Genomic DNA, 16,504 nt, shown 5'->3' on the forward strand with positions numbered 1-16,504 from the left:
AAATACAGGGTCTCCAAACCAAAATAGATTGTTTCGAAGCTGAGAGAGAGAGTTTCCAAAAGGAAAGGGAGAGTTTTCAAAGTGAAAAGGAGAGTTTCCGTCAGAAAGTACTGAATGAGCGAGAGAGTCTCCACGCCGACATGCAGAGTTTTGAGGAGCGGGTCCGAGCTGAAAATGGGAATCTCCTAACCAGAGAAAGAAATCTCCGAATTGGCCAAGAGTGTCTCCAAGCTGAGAAAGAAATTCTCCAAGCTGAAAAGGAAGATCTCCGAGTTGAAAGAAATAATCTCCGATCATTTTATTTAGTAAATTAGTTTGTTTCTCCTCAGATTGTTGCCGCTGTTCTTTGCTCTCAGGGCCATCTCCCTACCCTTTTCCCCTTTCCCCTTTTCCCGGGACGTGGGCCCTTGGGTCCCCTGTCCCCTTTGTCACGGAATCGGGCCTAACGCCCGTAAACCGTTGACAAATAGGTAAAACATTTCCTCGCGCTATATTTGCTTTCCTCTTTTCCTCTCTCCTTCCACTGAAGAAGCACTCTTTGACTTCAGATTATCCCTTAAGGCACACAAAGAAATAGATCTTTTATTTTGTGATGACAAAGTTTCAAATGTTTAAATTTGAGATTCCACCAAGATATGAGTTTTGACAATTGAAAGAAAGTAAATAAATAAATAAATAAATATAGAGGATAGAATATGAAGTATTGACTCCAGCCATAATTCTGCTCTGGCTGACAGAAATTTGATCATTGACTTCTAACCCCCCCCCAAAAGTGATATTTCCATTGTAGAAAGCATAAACCATGTTCCCTGCACAGGATGGTTAGAGGGGAGCTGGTGTTAATCCTTTGTTTGATACAACAAGAGGCGCACAGCTGCCTAAGATGATGATAGAAGTCATGTAAGACCAGGTGTGGAGAATTAATTAGCATCTCTGCTCTTTCTGCAAAAAGTGGGTGGCAGTGCCAAAGAGTTGGTTATTTAGAAGTATATAGTGGAAAGTACTGGCTTGTGCCTTTTAGTGACAGGAAGGAAAACAGTATAGTAAGGCATTTAACGCAGGTAATAATAAATGGAATTATTTTCTTTCATAGTGGAGTTTTAAAAACATTGAAATAAGAAAGCTTAGTGTGCTAGTTTTTCCTTTCCATTGTCCTAGAAAGGAAAATAGCATATGAGGGGATGTTTATGCCTTTCATTTACAAGGAAGGAAGTCTTTATTGTAGCTCTGTAGAACATATGGCAGATACCAGAAATTTCTACAAAAACAATAAAATAATGTGTCAGTGGATTTTTAAGAAATAAATAAAAATACCTTCGTAATACCCTCATGGTATTCTTAAATGTTTATAGAAAGTACAGAGGTTATGATGGAAGGGTTCTTCCACCACAGGCTGAGCAGAATTTTATCTAAGATGTTTAAAACTGAGGGTAAAAAGTTCAGGAAGTTGAGCTCTCTAGAGATTAACAGTGAGTTCTTAGTTAAGGTTTCTGGTTAATTTTCTTTAGGTTGCAGATATTAATTGCACAGGAGATGAACTCAAACAGTATATGCATTTTCATTAAGCATTATTTATTTGGAGAAGAGCGAGTAAGGACAAGTGAAGGAGAGTGAGATGTATTTGCTCTAAATTAAGTCCTGCTTTCAAGTCTTCCACTCTGAAGGAGGACTGGGAATGAGATGGGAAGAAAGCATTTTCACTGCTTCTACCAAAAATCCCTTGAATGTTCTCATATCAAAGCATGAGCTTGATGTCTGTAGACCTTCTTGGCATGAAAGATCTCTTATGCCTTGCCATAGTGAAGAGTGCAGCATGTTAGTTCAGATTAGCAGTGCAGTGTCAGTAAAAAAGGGTATTGTACCAATCTCTGAGGGGTAAAGGTGCTTCCTGAGGGGATTTTTAACATACTGTGGTATTTTATAGAAGAAAGGCTAAAGAATCTGGCTTGCTCTTTTTCTCAGGGTAATGATCCAATAAGTTGAAGGAAATCCTGCCCAAAGGAGGAATAATGAAGTGGATGGCATGAAGATGAAGGCCAGGGGGTGCTGGAGTCCAGGATCTCTTTAAAGCAGTTCATGTGCTCTGGTGAGTGGCTTCACCAAGCTATCTATGGAAATCTCTGCTCTCACTTCTGCTTTCCTCATGAGATGACCTGGTCATTCTTACCTGGTGTCTCTTCTCCTCCCACTTCTCTCTTCATCCTCTTCCCTTTTCTATGCATTCAAACGTAATCTCAGTCCCTTAGCCGTGTTCCAGTACAAGGCTGTTGTTAACTCTTTCCTTTGGATAATGACATGCGTTACGGGTAGAAGTGCAGTACCTGTCTGCAATGCGAGGTACAAATGAGCCATTGTTGAGCCTGAAATACGTGTTTCCTTCTGACCCCGCTGAATGAGTGGCTGATGTTCTTGTTGCTGTTTTTTTAAGTGATGCCATAACAAATGAAATTCTTTTTGCTTTCTACTTAAATATAAAGCTATTCTGTTATGCTTAGAAAGCACCATTTTAATTGTTAGGCTTTTTCACGTGACTGAGAAATTAATTCAGCCCCACACAGGTCTGGGGTTTTGGAAAGCTGTCCATGTTGTGTGTATAAAATTCAACTGAGAAGGGAGGATAGAAACTCCTCTACACCCTAAATGGAGGATATGGATTGTGGAGAAATGAAAAAATATATATTTATTCTGTCCCTCAAGGAAACCATTTTTCATCTCTGTATCAGCAACTATGGTCATATAAAGGGGCTAGAAAGGAAATGTTTTCAGGAAACTTCTAGGGATATGTTAGTAAGAGTATAGACTAGGATTCTGTTCAGTATCATAAGGTCTCATCACCTGGAAGGGTGTTAAATTGTGAAAGTGAATTGGGTAGACAGCCACAGAAATCTTCTGATATTTATTGTCTATTCACTGGATGTTCTTCTTGATTTACTGGGCTATCAGTCCTACCTTATGTACTTCAGGAGAGCAGCACATGATAGCTGAACTTCTGCATACTTGAGAGTCTTTCACAATCTGTTTTCTCTGGCCTCGATTATCAGAAAGCATTTGCAGCTATGTTTTCCAAGAAAATCTTAATAATTGGTGCTCCCTTGTGCTTCAAAATCATTTGCCTTAATGTTGTGCACGTGCCCTCTATAACTCAAGGCAGAGCTGCTTTGAATAACCAAGGATTTGTAGTTCTTCTCTTATAAAAAGAGCAATTGTTGTTGCTGTTGGACTTGAACAGTGCTACAAACTGTTTTCAAACCATTCTCTATGTAAGAGTATGCTTTTGCCAGCCCATGATCCATGCTGAAACCAATAGTGGCATTCTCTGCTTTGGAGGAGATGGCTGCTTTAAAAAGAAGTAAAAGTTTATTACTCTGCACCACTTTATGTTTTAGTTGCTGCACTTATCTAATGTAGGGGCATTCTCTTTTTTTTGAAAACATTTATCTTCACTGATGCTTTTTTTTTTTCCTGGGCTCTTGGGTATTAAAAAAAACAGTAATTGTCCTTCTTTTAAGAATAAGAGCTTAACTGCTATAAACAGTTGTAAGTTTTCTCCTTACACAAAAAGCGCGAGATGGCTGTACTGACATGTATAAGCAGAACACATTGTACAATATTTCTGTACAATCAGACTGTGAACAAAAACAATTCCTCACCTTGCCAATATGTAGTCGCTAAACAGCGTTTGCATCTTCAGCAGCCTAAAACAGATGAATTCTCAATACAATCTGAAGGCTGGTGACAAGAAGAAAGCCTCTGAAATGGGTAGTTAATCTTTGGCTCCTGGTAGGAGATAAACAGAAATTTCCTATCAGAAATCAAAGATGGAAGCCCTGGCTATCTGGGGCAATGAAGTTGAGAGAAAATTCTCCACAGAAGTTGTAATATATATTTTTTTAACTCAATAAAAGAAAAAAGAGTGCAGGATTATGGGCAGGAAGAATGGGAGCAGGATTTCTCAATATGCAAGTGAAGGATTATATGAAATATTCCCGTGAGAGAGACTGACCCTTAACCCTTGGAGTTTAAATTACAAAGGGAGAAGGAGCAGATCTGAGCCTTATGCATTCACAGCATATTCCAACCTCTCCTAGCTTCTCTCCTACATGTCAAAAGGACTTATCTTAAAGACGGACAGATACAGACTTACCTGGATCCGGGAATGACACCCACGGCAATGTATCTGTGCGCTATTTATAATTAATGGTGTGCAGAAATGCATGAAAGAAAACAAGAAATGAATGGAAATGCCAACCAGACATTTCAACTGCAGTAAAGGAGATCTGATGAGTAATTTATTTATTGATTTGGTTTCAAACAGATTCCTCTTTGCCAGACTGCTTTCTTGCTCTTCTGCTATCTGGACAAGGAAGGATTGGAAATTTTAGTACAGGAAAACCCTACTGTATTTGCAGCAAACTGGTTTGTGATTTCTCGCCTTTGATGAAACTGATGTTTTTTTCTTCTCACCTTGACAATGTCTCCTCTGATTAGAGTCCAACAGCATGGTAATGGCCTTTACAAACCGCTGCAGATGCCAAACAAAAATAAAAGTAGAGAATGTCAAGAGGAGGAGGGGATGACAGATAACAACATGAGTGAGGGGAAAACAATGATAAACTGGCCTCTGGGCATAAAAGTTTACTTTTAAAATGATGGTTTAAAAAGAAGTTGAGGCGTAAAAATTCCACTGGTTTTGTATCTAATGTAAATCAGACAATGTAGCCCAGAGAAATACAGAGATACATAACAGTCTATTGTTTTATTTCCTCTGAGGTTGCAATTGAAAAAGAGGAAGCAGGAAAAAAAGAGAAAAAGAAAAATGAGCAGTTCTGCTCTAAAATCCAGAACAAAATCATGTTGTGCCTTTTTTCTTTGAAAATATTGTGACCATGTATGTCTCCTTATTTGGCCTGGCTCCATTTTCTGAGATATGACTTCAGAGTATAAGAATTTTAAATGTCTCCCCTTCATATGTCATGTTCTGTTTCCCTGCTCTGTAAGTTCTGGTGTTGTTGCAAAGCTGTAGAAAGTGATATGTCTAGCACCTGTCTTAGCCATAGCCCTGCCCCCCTACCCTTCTGGAAACTTACTGGTAGAATTTGGGAACATACTCATCATTTTCAATGCATCTCTAACATTAAAAGGGGAGGGTAAGTTATCCAGTCCTATCACTGTAGTATTTTTAAGGGTTCTACACGGAGTCCTCATCTGAACTCCGTGTTCTGAGTCCTTTGTGAGAGGATTTCTCATTTAGCTTCTTTACCTGGGAAATATTCTCTGCTTAACTAGCTCATTCTAAGCTCTTTCATAGCTGCATTTATTTCAGGGGTAACAGTTCTTCATCTTCCTAAGGGCTTGAAATCACCTTAAAAATTACACAAGTAAATTTCCTAACCCTTTTTTAAAGTTGTAATTTGTTATGCCTGTCAGAGAAAAGTGAAGCAATCATGCTACTTTTTAAAGCAAGTTTTGTTGTCTGTTGCTCCCTGAGAAGGGGAAAAACTCCTATTCCTCACAACTGGTCACTATTGTCTAGGATGAGGGTTACCTAACAGTAACCGTGCTCTTTGGCAGCAGAACTATTAGGTTAACTCACATTTCAAAATACCAGGGATGTTTAGATGTGGGTTCCCTTTGAGTTTGCATACCCTTCAGATATAGAATTCATTTAAATGCATTTCCCTCGGTTAAAAAAAACAACCAAGTAGCCATTTAAATGCATCAAAACAAAATTCAGATGGAGTTGCTTGGCCTGATTCTTCATTTCCTTGCATTGGTGCAATTTCATTGACACCTGTGATACTGCAGAGACATGCAAAAGGAGTAATACAAGGGGAACACACAACCCTCTCTAGTGCTCATGTCCTCTGCCGTAACCAGTGTTTTCTCAGAAAGACACAGTGAAGAGACATTCAACACTGCCTAAAACAAATTTGTCATAATTTCCTCCTCTTCCTCAACTGCCTAATTTTTTTTTGTCATGCTTTTGGCCAGAAGTCACTTAAATTTCAAAACCTCAATTAATGGGGTGGTGGATTTTGTTTGTATTGCAGCTGGCATCCCAGAGAATTTGCTTGCAGTTAACTTGATGGCCAGCTTTGCTCTGAACTGTATGTCACTGATAATAACAAGTGACAATCTTGCCATTCCAACAACCTGACAAATTGACTGGGCTTCAAAATAAGTCAATTTCACCTGTCACAAAATGTGGCAGGCTTTTTGATTTAAATCCCCAGGATCAAGCATTTCTGACAGAGATCTCAAAGCACACGAGCTGGTAGTCATGCCAGGCAAGTCAGTCTCTTGATAAAGCAGACATTTACAGTGCAGACGAATGAAGAGTGTGAAGGTGTGAAGTGGCAGCTTTACCTTCCTCTCTAGGGCTGTATTTGACTTGCCCTTTTGTACTGCTTTTTCAAATAAATCAATGCTCAGTGCACTCAAACACTTCATGTTAAATAACTTATTGTACTCAACCACCATGTGCAATGCTCATGTCAGGGGTCCTCATTAAGACGTGTTTCTTGAGGCTGTCTTCATCAGTAGTCAGGTGGTTTAATTTGTGTTTAGTTTAAGGCACTGCGCAGTAAAAATGAGTGGAATGGGTGTTTTCTTGCAAATGGCAACATTCTGTTTTTGCTATGTGGTGGGGAGATACCTCTGCACCAGACTGCATTGGCAGGCTGAAGCTCAATGTGACAATGCTGTCTTTTGTATCATTAAACTCGTGATCTGCAGTCTATTTTCGTAGCCATTAGGCTCTTTGTTGTAGGTACTTTCTGTGGCCTCAGGATCTTTCCCCTTTTGCTTTCAAGAAAGAGGGTAAACATTTTTTATTATTATTTTGGAGGATCAATGTTAACCATGTAAATAAGTATTAAGATACCTTAAGTGGAGTTGTGTCCTTATTTCACTCTGTTTCAAGGATTGCAATTCTCATCAAGAAACAGCTCCAGTGGAAACTTCGAAGAGTCCTCAAGGCTTTGTTCTGATTTTACAGTTATATTGCGAGGTTTGATATTAAAGTGACAGCAATTCTTGTTCCATTTTAGAGTGGAGAAAAGAGTACAATTTCATTTGTACATCTAAAAGATTGCTCTGTGACTCCAGTTCAGTTGTGGGTTTTTTTTTTTTTGAGTTTTCTTTTGAGGAAAATACTTCCATATAATGAGCCAGATGCCTGTTGCAGAATATCTGAAGCCAAATCAAAACCTCAGGCTCCTGCTAGCACAGCTCTGTAGATCAGGCCTGGGAAGAAGTGAGATCCCAGGTTTACTTAGCTCTAACGCTCATCCTGCTGTTGATCTATTTATACTAGCAAACCTGTGCCTTTTTCTATCGCAATAAACATCTGTCCTGTGCTGTTACAAAGCTATACAGTTTTGCAGGAACACTTTTCCTTATGTTAAAAGTAATGCACTCTTGGGGTTGGCTTTGAAATGGCAGTAGAGCTTACTAAAATACCATTACAAAAGTATAAGTAGGGAAAACCTCAATTCCCCTAGGCAGTGGTAGTTTTGTTTTTCTTTCTTTTTTAAAATTTATTTTGTTTCTACTGTGAAGGAAACTGGATTAATATGGGAAGAACTTAGTAGAAAGAATCTAGAGCAAGTAACATTCTGCTTTTGCCATGCTAGCGGCAAGTTTAGTTTCTCTCGATGAAAAATTTGCATGGGAGGTGTATTATGGTTTCTTGAATTAGACCTGTTTTTTTTCTATTTTAAAAACAAACAAATGATCATGATATTTTTCTTTAAATATACACCAGATATTCATCAAAAATCATTATTTGATAAGCACGCAGGAGAATTTTCAAACAACTTCTGAGCAAATTGAAAGTCATCAGAATTTTAAAATCTCACTAAAATTATGTAAGTGGGATAACACCCCCCCCCAACAACAGCTCTGAGAAACAACTTCTGGCAGAAGGTGACTCTACATTATCTGAGAATGTTGAATCATCAAGAAAGACAAATGATAACATAGAATACTGGGGAATCACAGAATGGCTTGGGTTGGAGGGTACCTTAAAGCTCTCTCTGAAAAGTCTATTCCACAGCTTCACTGTGATTTAGATTTTTTTTTCTAGTGTCAAATTGGAAGAAACGTTTAGAAATACTAAATAGTATCCCTACAATAATTTTACTTTTCTCTTGATCCTTACAGCCTAGAGAGCTGTTGATCTGCTTTTTTAGTCACTATTACTAAAATGGAAAAATGTTAATGCATTTCTTCCCCCCCCCCTCTTCTTAGCCTAATCAATTCCGTTTCCTTTAACCTTTCCTCACAGATATGATAAACAGAATCCTTCTTGTTTTTTCTCTTTAAATCAATTTCCTTTTTTTCCATGAAAACATCATTCAGAATTGGCAGTAGTCACCTGTGCTGTTGTATTAGTATAAACATGGGAATAACGACTGTTTTCTTATGCACAGCACTTCTGAGTAACATGATCCAGTGTGAGATCTTCCCTCTTTCTACAGTATCCCATTTATTTTGTCGTATGCAATTTGTGACCTGCAGTACTTACTGATTCTCCTCTGCTCAGTCAGCTTATTCACTTGTCCTCATGGCTTACTTTGGCCTTGTGCCCACTGAGTTTCATCTTACAGATTTCAAAATGTCTTTCCACGTTTTCAGTACATTTTACTTTCGGTGCTGTCTTCTGAATAGCTTGCAGTCTTGTTCAACTTGCTGCTTATGCAATTTTTATAAGCATCCTTGTTTCAGACATCAACAAAACCAAAAACAGGCCAAATGACTGTGGGATAACAATTCAAAATCTTCTCATTTGACCATGGGCCAACTATTCTAACAGAATTATTTGAGAATACATTTCCCTGTTTGGTTAGGAGACTGGTTTCTAATGTCAAGAAACAGTCAGTGGTCTATCAATTCAGTCTGGCGTGAATGCCAGCACCACAGACTTACTTGGGAGTTGGTGACTTCATTGAATTTTAGAGATTTGCTTTTGTGATGCATGTGCTTTCATTTTGCAGAACCAGGACATCAGGACTTGCGTGTGTTTTTGTAATTCCTACCCCATTCAGTGCTGCAGAATTCAAAGTATAGCTTTGAAATATGAACATCTTCTATTCCATGTTGTCTGCTTTAACCTTCAAACAGGAACAATAGTATCATGGACGATCTTGGAGATCTTTTCCAATCTTGGTGATTCTATGGTTCTAAGATCATTTATCATACTCTACGTGCTGCAAATCAGGCTTTCTGGTGGTAGAGATAAGGAGGAGAAAAAAAATTACCGTTTTCTGTGATGTACTTGTAAATAAGTGTTTGTTTGTCTCAGTTCCTCCATGGGGATCAAGTAACTTTTCTGGTGTCAGTTTGTGCTAGAGCTAATGCTGTCTATTTACTGGAATCGGTGGATATGAGGTGGACAGCCTGTTTCTCCAGTTCAGATGGCTGGGTTCCAACTATCCACAGGTCAGAGCTGTATGTACTGATCTGAGTAATCTCCTCCTCTTCTAAAAATGGTGTCTTCTAGCTCTTGTTTCTCTGCAACTCGGGGGCCAATCCTTAATACAAGTAGACCGTGAATAATTTATCCATAAGAGAAACAATAATTATCTTTCTGCCTTATTATCTTAAGAATGGCTTTCACTGACAAGGAGGTGTTAAACCCAACAATTTATTTTAAATGGTGTTGCATTCATTTTAAAACCTTTCTAAAGTGGCATGAGAGAGGAATAGACATATATACTTGCAAGAGTCAGTAGCCATCATATTAGTTGAGTAATGCTGTCTATAGGGTGGATTAAGTGAACATAAATCACATTAAATAGATGCAAATATTGTGAACAACTTGTTCTAAAAATGAGACTATATGAATCAGAAGAAATTTTCATTAAGAATTATTTTACCTGCTCTAGTTGTTGTGAACTCAGCCTGTTTATGTCCTCCAGCACAAAGAGATGACATTTGTTGTGATCCAGGGGTACTTATCAGACCCTAGTGTGTCAGAAAAAAATGTGGTTTATATTACTAAGTGAATGAGAGAGTTCAGTGCCAACTGGAGACTAACATCTGAAGCCATCTGAACAGGGAACCATGATTCCCTGTTGCTTGTAGGACACAGACTACTTCTCTCACTGGAAAAATGAACATTCAACATGCACTTTACAGAAGTAATTTTCCTACTAAGATTTTTTTTAAGTGTTGCATCTCTTTTTTTTTTTTTTTATTTTCCTCCCTCTGGGGTTTAATCTAAAATCTTGTATTAATTTCATTTATTTTGAGAGAAAAGCACTGCAAAAGCAGAAGCATGCATTCCCCCTTCTAATCAATTTTATAACCGGTTTACCTTGAATGAAACTGTGATTTTCAGATGAGAGACATCAGAATCTAGGCTGTTAAGCCTGTTGAAGCTTGTATCCATGGCAGAACTTAGGAGTTTTTTAAATTTTTTTCCCATGCAATCATTCTGCTCCTCATGTTGTACCACTGACGATATTTTTTTTCCAAGTGTTTTCCTGGAGGCTCCTTATGAATGATGTAGATGATGCAAGTAAGAGTTATTTATTAACATTTATTCCTCTGTTGTCTAAGACTGGTTAATGTTGAGCATGGCTGTGACAACAGGTGTTCATGCCATCCCAAGGACACAAAGCTTTTGCTGAGGAAAGATTCTGAGGTCTAGGAAAGCCATTAGGGAAAGGTTAAAAAAAAATCTGAAACAGCCACTGATCTACTGACTGAAACTGACACAGACTACTGTGTTTCTCTTCTCTTTAGTGCTTCCCTGGTGTGGTAACTCAGAAGTATCCTTGCATGTTTATATAAATCCAAGCCATCATAGCTGATATAGGACTAAACACATGAATAAGTATTAACAAAGTTTTTGTTATGTGTAATACCCCAGTTTGGTTACTTAAGTCTCATGTCAGCTTGTTTTCTACCTTCTTGATTTTTTGTATCCTGTTGCACCTGACTGACATCTGCTGTAGGGCATGGCCCTCCTGTGGACCCACTCCAACAACTCTGCTCCTTTCTTGTGCTGGGCACCCTAGGCCTGGACATAGTACTCCAGATGGGGCCTCGCAAGGGCAGAGTAGAGGGACAATCATCTTCCTCTGCCTACTGGCCACTCCTCTTCTGATGGAGCCCAGGATACTGTTGGCCTTCCGGGCTGCATGAGCACACTGCTGGCTTGTTTTTTCAACGTCTCAAGGCTTCATAACCTGCCTTGGACCACATTCCCTACGCACCAGTGCTAAACATTGTCTCCAGCAGCTACTCTCTAGAGAAGTAAAATTACAGTGAGACCGTACTACGGTGAGCAGTGTGCTCATTTTTACCTTTGTTTTTTATCACAACTGTCGGGTGAGGAGAAAGATAGATAAATTTACCAGACTGTGCTATTCACAAGCTCAACTTCTCAAAAAGAGAAGTTACCCTTCCTCTACCCAAATAACTGTTTGACAAAATGCTTTAAGGGGCAAAATTGCAGCTTTTTCAAAGGCTGATGCACAGAAGAGCTTGAGCTTTGATTTATAATTAGAGCCCTGAAAACGTTTAATTATGAAGCTGGGAAGAAGCTAGGAAAAAATCATCCTCACCTGTTTTCTACATCATTTCACTGTAAACTTGGTTCATGTCTGTCCCCTGCCTCTGTCTGGAATATTTTTTGATAGTACTATTATGAACCAATTTCAGAGGATAATTTCAAGGCAGTAGGAATCATCCTTTCCTCATAATTTCACAACAGGTATTTCTACTTCATTTGAAATCAGCAGAAAGCTCACCTATTCTGTGCAACTCTAAGAAAGGGGCAGAAATTGCTCACTTATCTATTCCTCGCTCCCTCAACAAACAGACAATTTCTTTATTTCTTGACTATGCCTCAAGGAGTTACAATTTCATTTGGGCCTGGGCTGAACTTCTGTGTGTTCACAAGACAATTGCGCTTATGCTCATTAGCCATGTTGTGCAAAATGGCAGCTCATACCATTTCTACCCAGAAGAGGAGAAAACAGACCTCCATCTGCCATGAGTTATCCCTTGGCTTCATTCTCGTGAAAGACATTCCATGCAAAAGTAAAACCCTCTTGTGAGGATGTATCTTTGTGGTTATCTTTTCACTGAAACAAAACCTAGTGCATAAGGAGAAGGAATATTTGTTGTTTTTCCCCAAATCTTCATATTTATTTTCTGTTTTCCTCATATTATTTGGTATCCTTCCTTGTTTTAGTACTCTTAGTTGTTTTTCTCTTGCTTTCATCTAGTGGTAGTTTTTTCAGTTTCTCAGGATGACTTTTTTTTTCTGAAAAAGCAAAAATCTCTTCTCATAGCTTTTGTAGTGAATTTATATATATATAATCTCTCTAAATTTATAGCTAGGAGATGTGGACAGATGATTGGGTTTAAAAGGAAAGTAGTTTATTAGTTATGTGCCATTTTTGATCAGCCATGCTGGCTATATCTATATGGAGCTCCTAAGGCTCATTTCGAGTCCTTGAGTCCACTGAATCTGTACTTGCACAGTACATCCTATTAGCCACTTTGTCAAGTCACTCTATGTGAGATGTTTTTCTATTGCTAGCAGTGATTATGTGCTGTGATGTTATGTACAAAGCTCACCTGAACTGGTTCAGTGAAGAAGGAATAGTATGTACTGCTATTATATCTCCATCATTTTTTTCCTAGCAAAAAATTCTGAAGAATTGAAGGCTAATATTTGTGATCAATACATATACACAATATGTATAATTCCTTCTGCTAGTAGCTGTATGTTCTTTGCAATTCTTCAATTCTTTTTAAAATTTCTTTCTCATTTTTATTTATTTTTTAAATGTTACTGGACATCACTGGAATATTCAGATATAACAGGGCCTTGTGTCTATTAGTGCTTTGTGAAGCTTAAGAGGACAGCGTTTTTCAATTTCTCCATTGTATTTCACGGAGACATCTAATCAAATATTGGATTATGTGGTTTTGATCACTTATCCTAGACCTCATGAACCATGGATAGAAAATTTTGCTGGTAGATAGTGTGCTTTGAGCCAGTTTTGAATATTCAATTGACAATGTATTTATGGTAAAAGATGAAATAAAAAATAGCCAGAATACTTTAGATGTATGTAAAACTGGACAACAAAAACAAGGAAATGAGGCAAGAGATGCTTGTCTGTGGTGTCATTAAGCATAAGTGACACTTCTAATCTACAGTTGACTCATGACTACTGCTGAGAAGAGCTGAGGGCTCTGCTCATCGGCAGTCTTAATTTTCTAAGATTTGAAACTTGGTTTAAAGGAAACAGTACCTTTTCCTGCAAATAAAGGACTTGTTCCTTTTAGGAACAGAATGATGGAATAACGTGGTAGTGGCTTGCATGTCATGACTTCTTTGAGGGAAAAAGTGTGGGCAGAAGGATTTTTCCTCCAGTACCTCCTTGGAGCCACCTCTCAGCAAAGCACCTGCCAATAGTTGACTGCTTCTCCCCTTTCTGTCTCCAACATTTCATTTTGTTTTGTTCTGAGTAAGTGGTCTCACACCACTGCCAGGAGGACCAATGAGGTGTCATCATCTTATAAGATGAGGGAGCAGCAGCAGTTAAAGGTGAACAAAATGCTTGTGTATTCATACCAACAGGGATGCTGCCCTAATTCAGTGCTGCATGGGCTGAAAACATTTCGCTTCACTGCCTTGTCCTTCCTCTCTTCCTGTTGTTAACTAGTTCCATCACACTCTTTCTTTTCTTCACAAAAGCAAATTCTAATCACTATTCTCATCCAACACCGTTTCTAAAGGAGAGATGAGAGTTCAAACAGTGGGTTCCCCATTGTCTCCAACAAAGGACTTTCTTCAGGTCTGCAACTAAGCTCACTCTGGTATGCAATGCATTCAACAGCACGTTAGTCAAACTTAACTCCATGTTCATCTCTTAGTCCCCAGAAAAGATTTTAAATCAATTGCTTAATCCTTTCTAAACATAAAAAGAGACATGCACAATAACAATGAAGTATGACATGATATTCTCTCCCTGCAGAGATTTTTCCTCCACTTGTACAAAGAGGATATCTACGACTTTCTTAATTCAGGAAAGCAAAGAAACATGCCTCACTCCTCCCACTGGCTGGAAACAAACGTAGAATGCCATATCTCTTCAGAATGCTCTCAATAGGCTAAGCTCATGAAAGTCATTTTACTGTTTCTTCAGAGTGCTCTCAACAACTGAGTCATCAGTGAGGAAAAGGATGGAGGGAATAGAGGAAAGAAAACTGCAAAAATATGACAGAACTGATCATAAAAGAGGTGGTTTTTGAAATAGATTTGAAAGATAATCATTGTCATTATATACGCTGAAGGACAGAAGCTGAGTTCATGAAAAAATGTATGAAGCCATGAGTAAATAGCAGTGTTAAAGCAAGAGGTATGGATGAGAGCTAGGATTTGAGAAGAATCATACTCTGGAAAGTCAGAAGGCATAATCTGTGGAATGTAATCTCTTGTTTCCAAATACTCAGTCACACCTTGCTCCTCCTAGCCTTATCTCCTGGTCAGTTAGCTCTAGCAGGGACATAAGTCACTGGAAAACATGTAGAAGAGGTTCATGTAGGAGTCTCAGTGATTAAGATTATTTTCAGAGCAGCATGTTGTATTGCCTGGTATAGAGCAAGACAAAAGCAAATGCTAAAATGACACTAGTTAAAATAAAGACAGTAAGAGTTCAGAAGGCTCTTATTGTAGCGATGCAATAAGAAAAAGACAAGGGAATTTTGTGATTAGAGATTGAAAGAGAAAATGAAAATACATTGATGAGGGAGAAAAAAGTGCCTACAGAGCTGTTTACCCAAATAAGATATTGGAAACAGGGAAGTAAAAACAGCTTTTCATCAGTCTAAGCAGACCTAGATAAACAGCACAAGCAATATGGTGGAAGGAAGATCCAGACGTTCTAATTCATGTTCACAAAAGCTTCCCACAGCATGCTGTCAGTGGCCTTTCCAAGGTGCGGAACTAAGAGCAAAGCATGCTCTTTCTTGCCTGGAAAGGTGGATGACAGGCAAGTTGTCGCTATGTTTATTCCTGTATTGTGAAGATAGCAAGAAGCCACAGAGTTTCTTGGCAACCCTTACTTTTGTCCTGATCGCAGATGAATGGAAAAAATAAAGCAGATGGAGGAAGGTTTCATCTGAACATAAAGAAAATGTACTGTGCAGATGAACAAGCACTGGAACAGGTTGCTCAAAGAGCTTGTGGAGTCTCCACCTCTGGAGATATTGAAAGGCCATCTGAACATGGTCCAGGACAGCTTGCTGCATGTGGCCCTCCCAGTGCAGGAGGACCAAGTGACCACCTTCCAATCTCATCCACTCTGTAACTGATTCTGTTCATGAATCTATGGAGATTTTAAACTTATGTCCCAGCATTTCCTGTGGTTCTGTCTTAATTTCAGCTGGGACTGAACTGTTTTCTTCAGAGTCTGCTATGATGGCATGTTTTAGTTTTAGGAGAAAAACAATGTTGATAACACACCGATGTTTGTAGTTGCTGCTGAGCAGTGTGGTACAGAGCCAAGCCCATTCTCAGTGAAGGCCCCAAGGAACTGGGAGGGAACAGAATTAGGACAGCTGACTTAAACTGGACAGAGGAATATTCCATACCACATGACATCATGCGGAAGGAGAGTTTTGAAGGGGATGGGAGTACATCTCACCCTCGCTTGTTGGGAGGACTAGCTGGGCATTGGTCAGGGGGTGTTTAGTACTTGCTTGTGCATTACTTGTTGTATACATTCCCATGTATATTTATCATAATTATTATACTTTTCCTTTTCTTTATCTTAGTAAATTGTTTTATCTTAACTCGCAAGTTCCAATTTTTTTCTTTTCCTTTCAATTCTCCTTCCCATCCCACTGGGAAGGGGGAGTGAATGAATGACTGTGTCATGCTCAGCCACCTGCCAGGTTAAACCACAACAGTCATCTTGGTGTCCAGTGTGAGGCTTGTCACAGGGATTGGACTGACCATAGCACTGGTTGTAAAGGGTTGTATTACCCACAGGACCAAAAGACTCTTGTGGTTCTGTTCCATCCCAGCTCCTTGGGCCCCTTGTGGAGCCCTTGGGCTCTGTACCACGCTGCTTAGCAGCAACTATAAACATCAATGTGTTATCAGCGTTGTTTTTCTCCTAGAATCAGAACATCGTATCATAGCAGACACTCTGAAGAAACCAATTCCATCCCAGCTGAAACTAACCCAGACTCATTCTGACTTTGGGCAAGTCATTTCACCCCTTAATGGTTCCCTTTCCTCATCTGCAAAAGGTGTTTAATTATATCTGCTTCCCAGGGAGGTACACTTCATTAGGAATCTAATCCATCAATGTGCAGAAAACCTATTCCCCCTGAGTGATATCCAGATCTTTTGACTAGTCCTTTGAGCTGGAATAAATGTTACTTGTGAACCCCCTGTCATCTTCACATTAAAAAAAAAAAAGTATTAACACTACAAAACATTCTCCTTGCTCTCTGTGTGGGCTGAGGA

General features: G+C 39.0%; 1 long non-coding RNA gene across 1 annotated transcript; it reads left to right on the forward strand.

The window, feature by feature from the left end:
* LOC110396772 lies at nt 994–16,120 on the forward strand. The gene is made up of 3 exons (XR_002437243.1): nt 994–1,061; nt 1,963–2,086; nt 14,004–16,120. It is a non-coding gene; the product is annotated as an uncharacterized LOC110396772 (long non-coding RNA).

The sequence above is a fragment of the Numida meleagris genome, chromosome 3, assembly GCF_002078875.1.
Source record: "Numida meleagris isolate 19003 breed g44 Domestic line chromosome 3, NumMel1.0, whole genome shotgun sequence".
NCBI classification, from domain to species: Eukaryota; Metazoa; Chordata; class Aves; order Galliformes; family Numididae; genus Numida; species Numida meleagris.